This window comes from Phocoena phocoena, chromosome 4 (genome assembly GCF_963924675.1).
Source record: "Phocoena phocoena chromosome 4, mPhoPho1.1, whole genome shotgun sequence".
In the NCBI taxonomy this organism is placed as follows: Eukaryota; Metazoa; Chordata; class Mammalia; order Artiodactyla; family Phocoenidae; genus Phocoena; species Phocoena phocoena.
This window is the reverse complement of record NC_089222.1, coordinates 49,709,718-49,725,262: the sequence shown is the minus strand read 5'-3', so window position 1 is coordinate 49,725,262 and position 15,545 is coordinate 49,709,718.

The following is a 15,545-nucleotide window of genomic DNA, read 5'->3' as shown; positions in this document are numbered from 1 at the left end:
TATACTACCCAGAGGAATCTACAGATTCAATGCAATCCCTATCAAACTACCGATGGCATTTTTCCCAGAACTAGAACAAAAAATTTCACAATTTGTATGGAAACACAAAAGACCCTGAATAGCCAAAGCAATCTTAAGAAAGAAAAACAAACCTGGAGGAATCAGGCTCCCTGACTTCAGACTATACTACAAAGCTACAGTAATCAAGACAGTATGGTACTGGCACAAAAACAGAAATATAGATCAATGGAACAGGATAGAAAGCCCAGAGATTAAACCCACGCACCTATGGTCACCTTATCTTTGATAAAGGAGGCAAGAATATACAATGGAGAAAAGATAGCCTCTTCAATAAGTGGTGCTGGGAAAACTGGACAACTACATGTAAAAGAATGAAATTGGAAAACTCCCTAACACCATACACAAAAATAAACTCAAAATGGATTAAAGACCTAAATGTAAGGCCATACACTATAAAACTTAGAGGAAAACAGGCAGAACACTCTATGACATAAATCACAGCAAGATCCTTTTTGACCCACCTCCTAGAGTAATGGAAATAAAAACAAAAATAAACAAATGGGACCTAATGAAACTTAAAAGCTTTTGCACAGCAAAGGAAACCATAAACAAGATGAAAAGACAACCCTCAGAATGGGAGAAAGTATTTGCAAACGAAGCAACTGAGAAAGGATTAATCTCCAAAATATACAAGCAGCTCATGCAGCTCAATATCAAAAAAGCAAACAAAAAAAAAAAAAAAAAAGGGCTTCCCTGGTGGCGCAGTGGTTGAGAGTCCGCCTGCCGATGCAGGGGACACGGGTTCGTGCCCCGGTCCAGGAAGATCCCACATGCCGCGGAGCGGCTGGGCCCGTGAGCCGTGGCCGCTGAGCCTGCGCGTCCGGAGCCTGTGCTCCGCAACGGGAGAGGCCACAGCAGTGAGAGGCCCGCGTACCACAAAAAAAAAAAAAAGCAAACAACCCAATCCAAAAATGGGCAGAAGACCTAAATAGACATTTCTCCAAAGAAGACATACAGATGGCCAAGAAGCACATGAAAAGCTGCTCAACATCACTAATTGTTAGAGAAACACAAATCAAAACTACAATGAGGTATCACCTCACACCAGGTAGAATGGCATCATCAGAAAATCTACAAACAACAAATGCTGGAAGGGGTGTGGAGAAAAGGGAACCCTCCTACACTGTTGGTGGGAATGTAAATTGACACAGCCACTATGGAGAACAGTATGGAGGTTCCTTAAAAACTAAAAATAGAACTACCATACAACCCAGCAATCCCACTACCAGGCATATACCCTGAGAAACCATAATTCAGAAAGAGTCATGTACCACAATGTTCATTGCAGCACTATTTACAATAACCAGGACATGGAAGCAACCTAAGTGTCCATCAACAGATGAATGGATAAGGAAGATGTGGCACATATATACAATGGAATATTACTCAGCCATAAAGAGAAACAAAACTGAGTTATTTGTAGTGAGGTAGATGGACCCAGAGTCTGTCATACAGAGTGAAGTAAGTCAGAAAGAGAAAAACAAATACCATATGTTAACACATATATATGGAATCTAAAAAGAAAAAAAAAAAGGTTCTGAAGAACTAGGGGCAGGACAGGAATAAACACACAGATGTAGAGAATGGACTTGAGGACACGGAGAGGCGGAAGGGTAAGCTGGGACAAAGTGAGAGTGGCATGGACATATATACACTACTAAATGTAAGATAGCTAGTGGGAAGCAGCCGCATGGCACAGGGAGATCAGCTCGGTGCTTTGTGTCCACCTAGAGGGGTGGGATAGGGAGGGTGGGAGGGAGAGGCAAGAGAAATGGGGATATACGTATATGTATAGCTGATTCACTTTGTTATACAGCAGAAACTAACACACCATTGTAAAGCAATTATACTCCAATAAAGATGTTAAAAAAAAAAAAAAGGTACTGGCATAGCCCAATGATATGTACTGTTCTAGGGTGTGATAGCTTAGGAGTAATCTGATTTCAACTTAATGCATGTTTAGAGGGTGTCTAAAATTCAGAACCAGTCAGAGCCGTCTCTTCTGACCCTAAACATGGTCCTAAAGTAAATTGCTTGAGGAAATTGGACCCCAAAGATTACAGATGGGGAATTTTTAAAGTGTGTCCATATTCTATGGGAGATCAAAGAAGGTGACCTAGAAGAACTGTGGACTGACTGACATGACAACTGTGGACTGAGCAAAAGTTCTTTTTGAAAGGGCTATCTTATCTTGAAGATTATGACTCAAACCTTGGAGGAACTAAGTGACTGGCAGTGGAAGGAATCAGAACATGTGAAATTCCTTCAGAATGTATTGACCTAAATAATTTTGCCTGTTTTATACAATTAAAAAAAATCCTTTACACTTACAAATAAATAAATAAAATATTTAATAAAACAGAAATTTAAGAAGATCTAAATCCATGGAGACATATATGATGGATTGTTAAGACTCAGCCAGTTTTTTTGTTGAAATTGGCAAGCTGATTGTACAATTTATATGGAAATGTAAAGAACCCAGCAGAGCCAAAATAATTTTTAAGAACAACAAAGTTGGTGAACTTACACTACCTGATTTTAAGACTTGCTATAAAGGTATAGAAATAAAGAGGGGGTATTAGCATAAGGATAGTCCTATAAATCAATCAAACAGAAGAGAATCCAGAAGTAGACCCACATATTTATGGTCAATTGATTCTCAACAAAAGTACAAGGTAATTAATGGGCGAAAGGATAGTCTTTTCTAAAAATGGTGCTGGAAACCATATATCCATATGGGAAAAATTAACCTTAACCCTTACCTCACATCATACACAAACTAAACTCAAAATGGATCATAAGGCTAAATGTAAAAGTGAAACAAATTTTTAGAGGAAAACAGGAGAAAATCGTTGTGGTCCTAGGTAGATGTATTAGTTCCCTAGGGCTGCCATAACAAATTACCACCGGGCAGTCAAAAGAAAAGATTAATTTTCTCACAGTTCTGGAGCCCAGAAATCTGAAATCAAGGTCTCAACAGAGCCATGCTCCCTTTGAAGGCTCTAGAGGAGCATCCTTCCTTGCTTTTTCCAGCTTCTGGAGGCTCCTGGCATTCCTTGGCTTGTGACAGCGTAACACCTATCTCTGCCTCCATCTTTACATAGCCATATATTGCCAAATTCTCCTCCATAGGGACTGCTAACCATTCTTGAATGATGGTTTAACTAGTATTAAATTCTAAGTTGAAGGTATGTACTCTTGTATTCTAAATGTTATTGTTAATGAGAAATCTGTTGTCAACTGCTGTTTCTTAGAGGTATGGCAGAAACGGTTAGTGGTTTTCAAAACCTGTGCTCTCTTCTCTTCCTGAAGCCCACAGGGGACCTATATTTCCCAGTCTCCCTTGCAGTGAGGTATGGTCACATGACTGACTTCTAGCCAATGGGATGTGAGCAGACATGATAGTAGCCCTTTCTGGGCAAAGCTCATTCCGCCTTCCTACGGGCAACCAGAGCAACTCTGCAGGACACATGGTGAAGGCAGCTGGGCTACCATCAGCCGGGTCCCCAATGACCTGAAATATCCACCCAGGACTGTTATATGAGAGCAATAAACTTGTACTGAATTTGAGCCACTGTATTTTTTACCTATTTTTACAGCATTTTAGCCTATCCTACTTAATACAAAATACTTCTAATTGCTTCTTTTTCATATCCCTCCCATCTTGCTGCATTTATGTTCCTGCTTCTATTTCAAAATTTTTATCCACTGTAAGCCTTCACTGTATCTTTTGCCTACTTCTCAGCCTCCTAAAAGTATCCTTAGCCAGAGCACTGACTTACGAGATGCGGTACTGTGCACATACTCGTATTATAGTCATTGATGGCTCAACTACCTTGTGATTCATCACAGCCCAGGGGCTTGTTCTGCCAGACTAGGCACAAAGCCAATCATTCTCCAATCTGAACTTCCTGCTTACAAAATTAGCCTTCATTTGACATTGTCCAGTTTGTTAAGTACCTAATTTATCCAGGTTATTTTGACTTCTGTCTCCAGTATTCTGGCACACAAATATATACACAATACATCAGTAGTCATAAAGTTTATTTAATGGGACTGGGTCCCAGACTGACCTCTGAAGGGTTAACTGGTGAGCGCTATCCTGCACCAGCACCATATCCTTGATGTCTCTGACCTTCCTACCATCTGACTGTGGTACCATATAAGCTAAACTATGTTTCCCTGGGTTGTTGCTGATTATGTTATTCATAATTAAATCAACAGCATGAGAAAGTCAAGACATATGTGCCCTGTTTCCTCCAGATCCTTACTATGTTCTTGAAAAAATTAGGTTACATTGATGAGATTTGGTTTTCCATACAGCTATCATTAATTTTTACCCAATGCCCTAGGTTTGCTTATAAATTAATATTCTGGTGATGTATATTTTCACATATCCCTCCCTCACAGTGTGACTGTGTCTTATTTATTGCAAATTCCACACATATATATTCATCTCTTCATCATTTTGGTGTGAACACACAGATTAATACAAGTACAGTGTTCAGAATTAAGGAAAAAGGAGTTCCATACCTTGTATTAATTGCTTTTGCCACCAAATTTTAAGAAAGATAGCAATAAATAGGAATATACCTAAAGAAGTCAACACATAGGGGAAAGGGATTCACAAGAGTAATAGTTAAAGGGTTACCAGATTGGGAATTCTTCAAAAGGAGGACATGTTAGTTTGGGAGCTAGTGTTTGCACCACCACCAGAAATGTCCAAATACATATGCGACAACTGCTTAGTAAACATGTTTATAGAGGTTTAGTCCTCAAAGGACATTTGAACTAGAGACTGCTTCCTAGTTCTCAATGATTATCATCAACTTTAGTCCTGCTCTCAAGCAAAGGAAGGGGTTCAAGCATACAGTGATCTGGAAAGTACCAATCAGAAACCCCTGCTCAATGAGACCTCACTGGCAGTCCCAAGCTACTGAACATGGCTCCTGGGATGACTCAACAATCAGAGATGACGACACTGCTCAAGTTCAGTTGTCCATAGTTTCTAAAACTATGGGTCTGTCGGTCATTGCTGAGAAAGTGAACCAGGCCAATCACCTAAGGGAGATCCTTTTTTCAACTTCACACAACCTGGGATAGCCTCCCCAATTAACCAGGGTCAAGCTGTCCTATAAGTTATCAACAACAGCATCCCAGACCTATGCCAGCTTACACTACTACCATAAACACCCACCTGTTTTTTCCATTCTCTCAGGATTCAGAAAATATAACATACACATCTCCTTATATTGATTAATTTCATTATTTTTATTAAAGTATAGTTGATTTACAATATTATATTGGTTTCAGGTGTATGGCACAGTGATTCAGTATTTTTAGATTATTCTCCATTAAAAGATATTACAAGACAATGGCTATAATTCCCAGTGCTATCAATATATCCTTGTTGCTTATCTATTTTATACATAGTAGTTTGTGTCTCTTAATCCCATACCCCTATCTTGCCCCTCCCTCCTTCCCTCTCCCTACTGGTAACCACTAGTTTGTTTTTTTAATCTGTGAATATGTTTCTGTTTTGGTGTATACATTTGTTTGTTTTATTTTTTAGATTCCACATATACATCATATCATATAGTATTTGTCTTTCTCTGACTTATTTCACTAAGCACCTTATTTCACTAGGTCCATCCACGTTGCTACAAATGGCAGAATTTCATTCTTTTTTATGGCTGAGTAATATTCCATTGTATACACAGACCATATCTTCTTTATCCATTCATCTGCTGATGGATACTTGGGTTGCTTCCATATCTTGGCTATTGTAAATAGTGCTGCTATGAACACTGGGTTGCATGTATCTTTTTGAATTCATGTTTTTGTTTTTTTTCAGATATAAACCCAAGAGTGGAACTGCTGGATCATATGGTAGTTCTACTTTTAGTTTTTTGAGGAACCTCCATACTTTTCTCCATAGTGGTGGCACCAATTTACATTCCCACCAAAAGTGTACAAGGGTTCCCTTTTCTCCACACCCTTGCCAACATTTGTTATTTGTGTTCTTTTTGACGATAGCCATTCTGCCAGGTGTGAGGTGATATCTCATTGTGGTTTTGATTTGCATTTCTGTAAAAATTAGTGATGTTGAGCCATCTGTATGTCTTCTTTAGAAAAATTTCTATTCAAGTGTTCTGCCCATTTTTGATTGGGTTTGATTGATTGTTTTTGGATATTGAGTTGTATGAGCTCTTTATTTTGGATATTAACCCCTTGTCAGCCATATCATTTGCAAATACTTTCTCCCATTCAGTAAGTTGTCTTTTTGTTTTGTGGATGGTTTCCTTTGCTGTGCAAAAGTTTTTAGGTTTAATTAGGCCCCATTTGTTTATTTCTGCTTTTATTCCTTTGCCTTAGGAGACAGATCCAAAAAAAGTATTTCTACAGTTTATATCAAAGAATGTTCTGCCAATGTTCTCTTCTAGGAGTTTTACGGTTTCAGGTCTTACATTTAGGTCTTTAATCCATTTTAAGTTTACTTTTGTATATGGTGAGAGGAAATATTCTAATCTCATTGTTTTACATGTAGCTGTCCAGTTTTCCCAGCACCACTTATTGAAGAGACTGTCTTTTCTCCATTGTATATTCTTGCCTACTTTCTCATAGATTAATTGACCATAGGTGTGTGGGTTTATTTCTGGGCTTTCTATTCTGTTCCACTATCTATGTGTCTGTTTTTGTGCCAGCACCATGCTGTTTTGATTACTGTAACTTTGTAGTATAGTCTGAAGTCTGGGAGGGTGATAGCTCCACCCCAAATCATCTGAAATTCCTTTTAAGTCATTGATTTCTCCAGTGTTTAGACCAAGGACCATAGACTTCTTAGTCCCCCAGGATTTTCAGGTCAATGAAAAATTGGGACATAGGCAACAAGTATGCAGATTTTTTTGAGAATTTCTTTTTTGAGAAATATTACTGGACACTTAAATGGAAAGACTTTGTCATATCCATAAGTTAGGTCTCCCAAGCTCAGAAAGTAGGAAGTAAGACCTTTTAAGGTCAAAATCTCATTGTGTACAGTTCTGTTATTTTCATACTGATTTTTTTAGGCATGAGACGAACAGCAGAAGTTTCAGAGATTAAGAGAAGCTTTGGGGGACAGGTAGGCCCCTTAAGTCAAATAATTCTACCTAAATATACATGGTGCTTTTTAGTTTATAAAGTATTTTATGGAGATGATCAGATTCAATCTATCTAAATCATGCTCCTGAACCTACATTCAATGAATAATGCCAAGATGTTCGAGTGTCAGAAGTAGTAACAGTGGTCTTTTCCCTAATTCGACATAATGAAAAAGTGCCAAAAGATGAAAAAGAGACACATTCACATGAACAGAATAAAGGAAAATAAACGATATGATCATCTTGAGAAATGCAGAAAAAAGTTTTTGACAAAATTCAACATCCATTCATGATAAAAACCTCTCAGCTAAGTAGGAATTGAGGGAAATTTCCTCAACCTGATAAAGGACATCTATAAAAAAATCTACAGCTATCATCATACTTAACTGTGAAAAACTGACCACTTTTCCCTTAAAGGAACAAGGCAAGGGGAAAAAAAAGGCATAGAGATTAGAAAGAATAAAGTAAAACTCTTTGCAGATGATGTTTATACATACAGAAAATGCTAAGGCATCTACCCAAAACTTACTGGAATTACTAAGTTACTTTACTAAGGTTGCAGATCAATTTTTAAAATTGTATATATATATATATATATATATACACACACACACACACATATATGTATGTGTATATATATACATATATATGTATGTGTATATATATATATAGCATATATATAAAACAAAATTTGAAAATGTAAAAATTGCCATTTACAGTAGACTTTAAAATGTAAAATACATAGGAATAAATCTTTTAAAATGTGTACAAATCATCAGGGACTTCTCTGGTGGTCCAGTGGGTAAGACTCCGCACTTCCAATGCAGGGGGCCCGGGTTCAATCTCTGGTCAGGGAACTAGATCCCACATTCATGCTGCAACTAAGAAGGCTGTATGCCGCAACTAAGAGTCCGCATGCTGCAACTAAGAGTCCGCACACCACAACTAAGACCTGGAGCAGCCAAAATAAGTAAGTAAATAATTTTTTTTTTTTAATGTACAAATCGGGCTTCCCTGGTGGTGCAGTGGTTGAGAGTCCGCCTGCCGATGCAGGGGACACGGGTTCGTGCCCCGGTCCAGGAGGATCCCACATGCCGCAGAGCGGCTGGGCCCGTGAGCCACGGCCGCTGGGCCTGCGCGTCCGGAGCCTGTGCTCTGCAACGCGAGAGACCACAACAGTGAGAGGCCAGCGTACCGCAAAAAAAAAAAATGTACAAATCATCAGTGCTAAAAGCTATAAAACACTGCTGAGAAGACAACAACAACACTGCTGAAACTAAAGACCTAAATAAATGGCAAGATATGCCATGTCTATGGAAGATTAATATTGTTAAGATGACAATGCTCTCTAGATTGGTAGATTCAATGCTGTCCTGATCAAAATCCAACCAGGCTTTTTGGTAGAAACTGACAAGTTGATTCTAAAGTGTACATGAAAAATGCAAAAGATTCACTTGGCTGTACAGGAGAAACTAACACAACATTGTAAAGCAACTATACTCCAATAAAAGTTAATTTAAAAAAAAAGAAAAAGGGCTTCCCTGGTGGCGCAGTGGTTGAGAGTCCGCCTGCCGATGCAGGGGACACGGGTTCGTGCCCCAGTCCGGGAGGATCCCACATGCCGCGGAGCAGCTGGGCCCGTGAGCCACGGCCGCTGAGCCTGCGTGTCCGGAGCCTGTGCTTTGCAACGGGAGAGGCCACAACAGTGAGAGGCTCGCGTACCGCAAAAAAAAAAAAAAAGAAGGAAAATGCAAAGGGCCAGAATAGTTGAAAATTTTTGAAAAAGAACAAAGTTGAAGGGCTTACACTACCTGATTTCAAGACTGATTACCGAACTGAACATAGTGTGGTGCTAGCTTAAGACCAGACAAACAGATAGAACAGAGTAGAGAGTTCCAATAGTCCACCTGATTTACAAGAAAGTACCAAGGCAATTCAATGGAGGAAAGGAAAGTCTTTTCAATAAATGGTGCTGCACTAAATGGATAACTGTATGAAAAAGAAGGAGCTCAATCCCATCTCACACCATACTCACAAATTAATTCAGGATCGATCACAGGCCTAAGTGTAAAAGCTAAGACTAAAGCATTTAGAAGGATAACAAGAAAATCTTGCAGCCCTGGGGGTAGGTAGAGAATTATTAAGCAAAACACAAAAGCACCAACCATAAAAGAAAAAATTATAGACTCATGAAAATTTAAATCTTTTGCTTATAAGAAAATGAAAAAGCAAGAGATATACTGGGGGAAAATATTCACTACACATATATCTAACAAATGATTTGTGCTCAGACTACCAGATTATCTATCTATCTATCTACCTACTTAACTACCTTCCTACCTATCTATCTATAATGCCTACAGATCAACAGTAAAAAGACAAACAACTCAGGGCTTCCCTGGTGGCGCAGTGGTTGAGAGTCCGCCTGCCGATGCAGGGGACACGGGTTCGTGCCTCGGTCCGGGAAAATCCCACATGCCGCGGAGCGGCTGGGCCCATGAGCCATGGCCGCTGAGCCTGCTGAGCCTGCGCGTCCGGAGACTGTGCTCCGCAACGGGAGAGGCCACAACAGTGAGAGGCCCGTGTACCGCAAAAAAAAAAAAAAAAGACAAGACAAAAATGGGCAATATACTTGAAAAGACAGTTCAAAAGGAAAATGAACATATGGTCAACAGCATGTGAAAAGGTGCTCAACATCATTAGTCATCAGGAAAAAGCTAATTAAAAGCACATAGCCATACAGTTTCACATCCATCAGGATGGCTACAAGTAAAAAGACCAATACTAAGTATTGGGAAAGACGTAGGAGTATAAAATGGTACAACCCCTTGGAAAAGTCTGGCATTTAAACATACATCTATCCTATGATCCAGTACTTCCACTCCTAGGTATTTATGCAGGAGAAATTAAAATACATGTCCACAAAAAGACCTGTATGATAACACCAAATGCTAGTGAGCTTGTGGAACAACAGGAACTCTCACTGCTAGTGGAAATACAAAATGGTACAGCCACTTGGGAAGACAGTTTAGATTGGCGGTTTCTTACAAAATTAAACATATTCTTATCATACAATCCAGCAATCGCCCTCCTTGGTATTTACCCATAGGAGTTTAAAACTTATACCCACACAAAAACCTATACACAAGTCTTTATAACAGCTTTATTGATAATTGCCAAAAGTTGGAAGCAACCAAGATGTCCTTCAGAAAGTGGCTGGATAAACTGTGATTACTTAGCATTAAAGAAAAAAAAAAAGCTATCAAGCCATGAAAAGACATGGAGGAACCTTAAAAAATGCATTTACTAGGTGAAAGAAGCCAATCTGAAAAAGCTATATACTGTATGATCCAACTATATGACACTCTGGAAAAGGCAAAACTATGGAAACAGTAAAAAAGATGAGTAGTTGCCAAGGGTTAGAGGGGAGGAAGGGATGAACAGGCAGAGCACAGAGGATTTTTAGTATTACTCTGTATACTACTGTAATGGTGAATACATGTCACTATACATTTGTCCAATCGCACCAAGAGAGAACTGTAATGTAAACTTTGGACTTTGGGTGATTATGATGCGTCAATGTAAGGTCAACGACTATAACACATGTGTCACTGAGTGGGGATGCTGATAATAGGGGAGGCTATGCATATGTGGACACAGGAAATATATGAGAAATCTCTTCGGGAAATTGTACCTTCTGCTCAATTTTGTTGCGATCTAAAATTGCTCTAAAAGATAACGTCTATTTAAAAAAAGGCTTGTACACAGTTAGGAAATATTTCTTAGATATGTAATTAGAAGTGCAAACCATAAAAGAAAAGAAATTGATATCTTAGACTTCATCAAAATTTAAAACTTTTTTCTTTAAAAGGTGCCATTAAGAAAATAAAAATATAAGTCAAAGATTCATAGAAAATATTTGCATGTCATATATCTGATAAAGCCCTTGCCTCTAGAATTTAAAAAAATATTTGAATATTTTACTTCAATTATTTTTATTTGAATATTTTATAGAATATTAAAATTTTTTTGAAACTCCATATGACGATGGTGACAACCCAATTTAAAAAATGGGCAGGGCTTCCCTGGTGGCGCAGTGGTTGGGCGTCCGCCTTCCGATGCAAGGGACACAGGTTCGTGCCCCGGTCCGGGAAGATCCCACATGCCGCGAAGCGGCTAGGCCCGTGAGCCATGGCCGCTGAGCCTGCGCGTCCGGAGCCTGTGCTCTGCAATGGGAGAGGCCACAACAGTGAGAGTCCCGCGTACCAAAAAAAAAAAAAGGGCAAAAGATTTAACTAGATATTTCAGCAAAGCAGATATACCAATGACTAATAATAATAAGCACGTGGAAAGGTGCTAATCATCATTAGTCATTAGGGAAATGTAAATTTAAACTGTTATAAGGGAATTCCCTGGTGGTCCAGTGGTTAGGACTCCGAACTTCCACTGCAGGGGGCAGGGGTTCAATCCCGGGGCAGGGAACTAATCCCGAAAGTGGCGTGGCCAAAAACAAACAAAAAAACACATAAACTGTAATAAGATACACTCATACAGCCATCAGGACGGCTATAATTAAAAAAACTAACAATATTGAGTGTTGGCAAGAATGTGGAGAAATCAAAACCATCATACATTGTTGGTGGAACTCTACAGCCACTTTTGGAAAACAGTTTACCAGTTTCTTAAAAAGATAAACTTACTATATAATCTGGTAATTACACTCCTAAGAATCTACCCAAGAGAAATAAAAATATAGGCCCACGCACACCTGTACACGAATGTGCAGAGAAACATTATTTATAACAGCCAAAAACCAGAAACAATTCAGATGTCCATCAACTAGCGAAGAAATAAATGAAATGTGGTTACATCTGAAAAACTGAACTATTCAACAATACAAAGGAACAAGCTACTGATACATGCTGCAAATGGATGAACTTCAAAAATATTATGCTAAGTGCAAGAAGCTAAACACAAAAATCCTACATATTCTAGGATTCCATTTATAGGAAATATCCAGAAAAGGCAAGAGACAGGAAGTAGGTCAGTGGCTGCCTGGACTTAGGAGTGGGGACTTAAGCTGGCATGAGGGAACTTTGGGGGTGATAGAAATGTTCAAAAATTAGATTGTGGTGATGGCTGTACAAATCTATAAAAATCATAGAATCGTACACTTACCATGGGTGGATTTTATGGCATGTAAATTGCACCTCAAGAAAACTGTGTTTTTAAAAAAGGACTTGTAAAAGAATGTTCACAGCAGTTTCCTTCATAAAAGCCCCAAACTGAAAACAACCCAAATGGTCTTCCAGGCAGAATGGACAAATGAATGGTTGTATAATCAAAGAGTGGAATATTAGCTATTAATAAAAAAGAACTACTGAAATACACAACATGCATGAATCTCAAAAACATGCTGACAAAAGAAGCCACTTTTGTTTTCCTATTGTATATTGTATTCCATTCATAAAAGAGTCTGTTGTTTGCTGTAGACAACCTCTGAATCAATCACTTATTTCCAGAAAGTATAGTGTGTGTGTGTGTCTATTTGGAAGTCATAACATGTCAAATAGTTAATATAAATGAATGGCTAATGATTTAATATTCAGTTTAAAATGTTTTAATTATGTCATGTGATACACACAAATCTAATATATGTATGTTATTTAACATAATCAAACTCATTCATTCTGTGCATATTCATTCGCTCATTTACTCCAAACATATTTATAGAGGGCCAAAAATATATTCCTGGCAACCAAGTTCAAACCATGACTCAATCACAAATACAGTGTTGATATATCACTTCTTCTTCATGACAGAATCTGAGTGTACCTTTCAGAATACAGTTTACTTAACATGAGTTTCCTGGTCTGCTCCCGGGAGGAAAAAGTGTTACAAACCTAACAGTCACAGACTTATGAAGCAAAAACAAGTTTGGTGCCAGTCGGGAACTGCAGATTCAGGACTAGTAAGTGAGGCTGTCATTTCAGGCCTCCACGAACTCCCCTTCCTGCCTGCGCCTGCCACTGGAAGGCAAGCTAAAACGTGCAGACACACCCTGAAGGAAGCTGTTGCCTGGTGATTGGGCTCAGGACTCAGGCCAGGAGGAAGAAATGCCACCATCACAGGCAGCTACCCACCCCCACCCTTCAGGTAACTTCCCTCCCACTCGCCAACCCCCTTGGGAGTCACACCTCAGAATCTGCTCTAAGCTGGGCCTTGACGTGTGTGATGATGAGCAAGGAGTGACTGCTGCTCCCCAGAGAATCTGTCTACAGACCACAGTGCCCGGGAGGGTATCTGTCAGGGTACTTCCTCTACTCCTCCTGCATGTTAAAGAGTGTTTAGAATGTTCATGCCTCCTGATTCAGTATCCACTCCAGGAATTCACCATAAGGGAATAATCAGAGCTGAAGGAAGTGATTACGGCCTGAGCAGCTCACTTCAGCATACTTATAATAGCCTACAGAACACTCTCCCACCCCAAAAGGATCAGAGCAATTTAAATGCCTCACAATAAGGAAGTAGTCAAATGATTTATGACAGTCATAAGATGGACTACTATCTGTAGCCATGAAAGACAAGCTCTTCAGAAAGACTAAAGTACTAGAAAATGCTGACAATACAATGTAAGATGACAGAACTGAGATAAAAGCTGTATATACCAGGGTTTCTCACGGGGGGGAGATACTGTAATGGAATTCCTCATGCCTTCCAGAGGTTCTGCTGATCCCTGAGAATCAGCGTAACCGAGAGGCGTGAGCTGTTATCCTCAGACAGTCTAACGGTAGGGGATGGGAGGCTGAAAACCAGTGGTACATACAGCATTATTCCCATATTGGGTAAACCTGAAAAATGTACGAATATACACAGATCAGAGGTAATTAATGCCAGGCCACCTGTGACTGGTAAGGTCATGGCCTTGTAGACCAATACTTCTCAAGCTTGAATGTGGATCTTGGTAAAAGCTGGATTCTGATTCACTGTGTCTCGGGTGGGCCTGAGATTCTGCACTTCTAACAAGCTCCCGTTGCTGCTGGTCTGCAGGACACACAGAATCAGCAGGCAGCAGGGGCAAGGATACCAATGGGAAATGGCAGGGGCTGTGGAGGGAAACCCCTGCAGAACGGTCAGAAGGGAGCAGCTCTGTGGGCTGTTAGCCTCACTGGAACACCTGGCTGGGAGCGGCGGAGGAGAAAAAAAGGAGGAGAAAGGCAACAGTTCCATGAAGGTCCGGACCTGGGCAGGAGGAGGAGGGAGCCCAGCAGCCCAGAGCCCCGCCTCCCCCTGAGCCCCACTGGTACCTCCGTGAATGGGTCTGGGCAGGAGCTGTCAACCGGGCGACCTCTGCCTCGGCTGCTGGCAGGGGACTCTGCGGGGGACAGGCTACCCCTCCGTTCAGCCTCCCTCGACACAAGGGATGCTTTCAGCTTCCCGAGAACACCTCAGCTCTCAATCTCCCCCTTCCCCTCCCCCTCCCCAGACGTCATCACTCCCTATGACTCCTTAAGGGCATAAGGAATACGAACACGGGTTACCTTCTCTGATAAAGTATAGAACGCACAGCCCACTCCTCTGTTCCTACTTCTGGGCTCCCCTCTGGCCTGAACCTCAGTTCCCTTGTGTACCTCTCCTGACAGAGAGCAATAGGCAAGAGAAACAAATGCAAATAAATAAGCCCGCACCACTGGTCAAAGATCAAATTGGATAGCCCTTTGAAAACGACAAAATGTTCTGCCAATACAGGTTAACAGCACCTCTATTATTTCTCCAAGTTAAAAGTAAACCCCCTGGGGTACCTGGTCTTTGACTTCGCCACCAAAGGGCAGGTCGGACACAGTACTTCACGGGGCCTGGGTCAGGACTTCGTATTTGTTAGCTGCTCCCAGCATTCCCGTGAGGAGGGCACGTCCCCAGCTGACAGAGGACTCAGGTGGCACGAGCCCTGCCGCAGCCGCCGAGGCAGAGGCATCTGCCCCATCTACGCAGTCCGCTCCTCCCCCACCAGGGGCCGGCGGGGGGGACCCATCTCCTTTCCAGAGGCACAGCGCATTTTAATCCCCAGACCACAGGGCCACAGCCCCAGTTCCCGGCCCCGTTCTCGTCATCAGTTCCAAAGCTGCTCCGCCAAACCCCCTGCTGACATCTGTCACGGAGGACATTTCCTCAGGCCACGAGGCAGGCCAGGCGGCCTCTGAAAACAGGGAGGTCAGAGCTGGAAAGCGTGTCTACCCTGCAGCCTGCCTTCTAAAATTCTCGGGGGGAAATCCCCCGAATAAAGGCCAAAGCGAAGGAAGGCGGGGCTCCAGCGACAGCGACAGC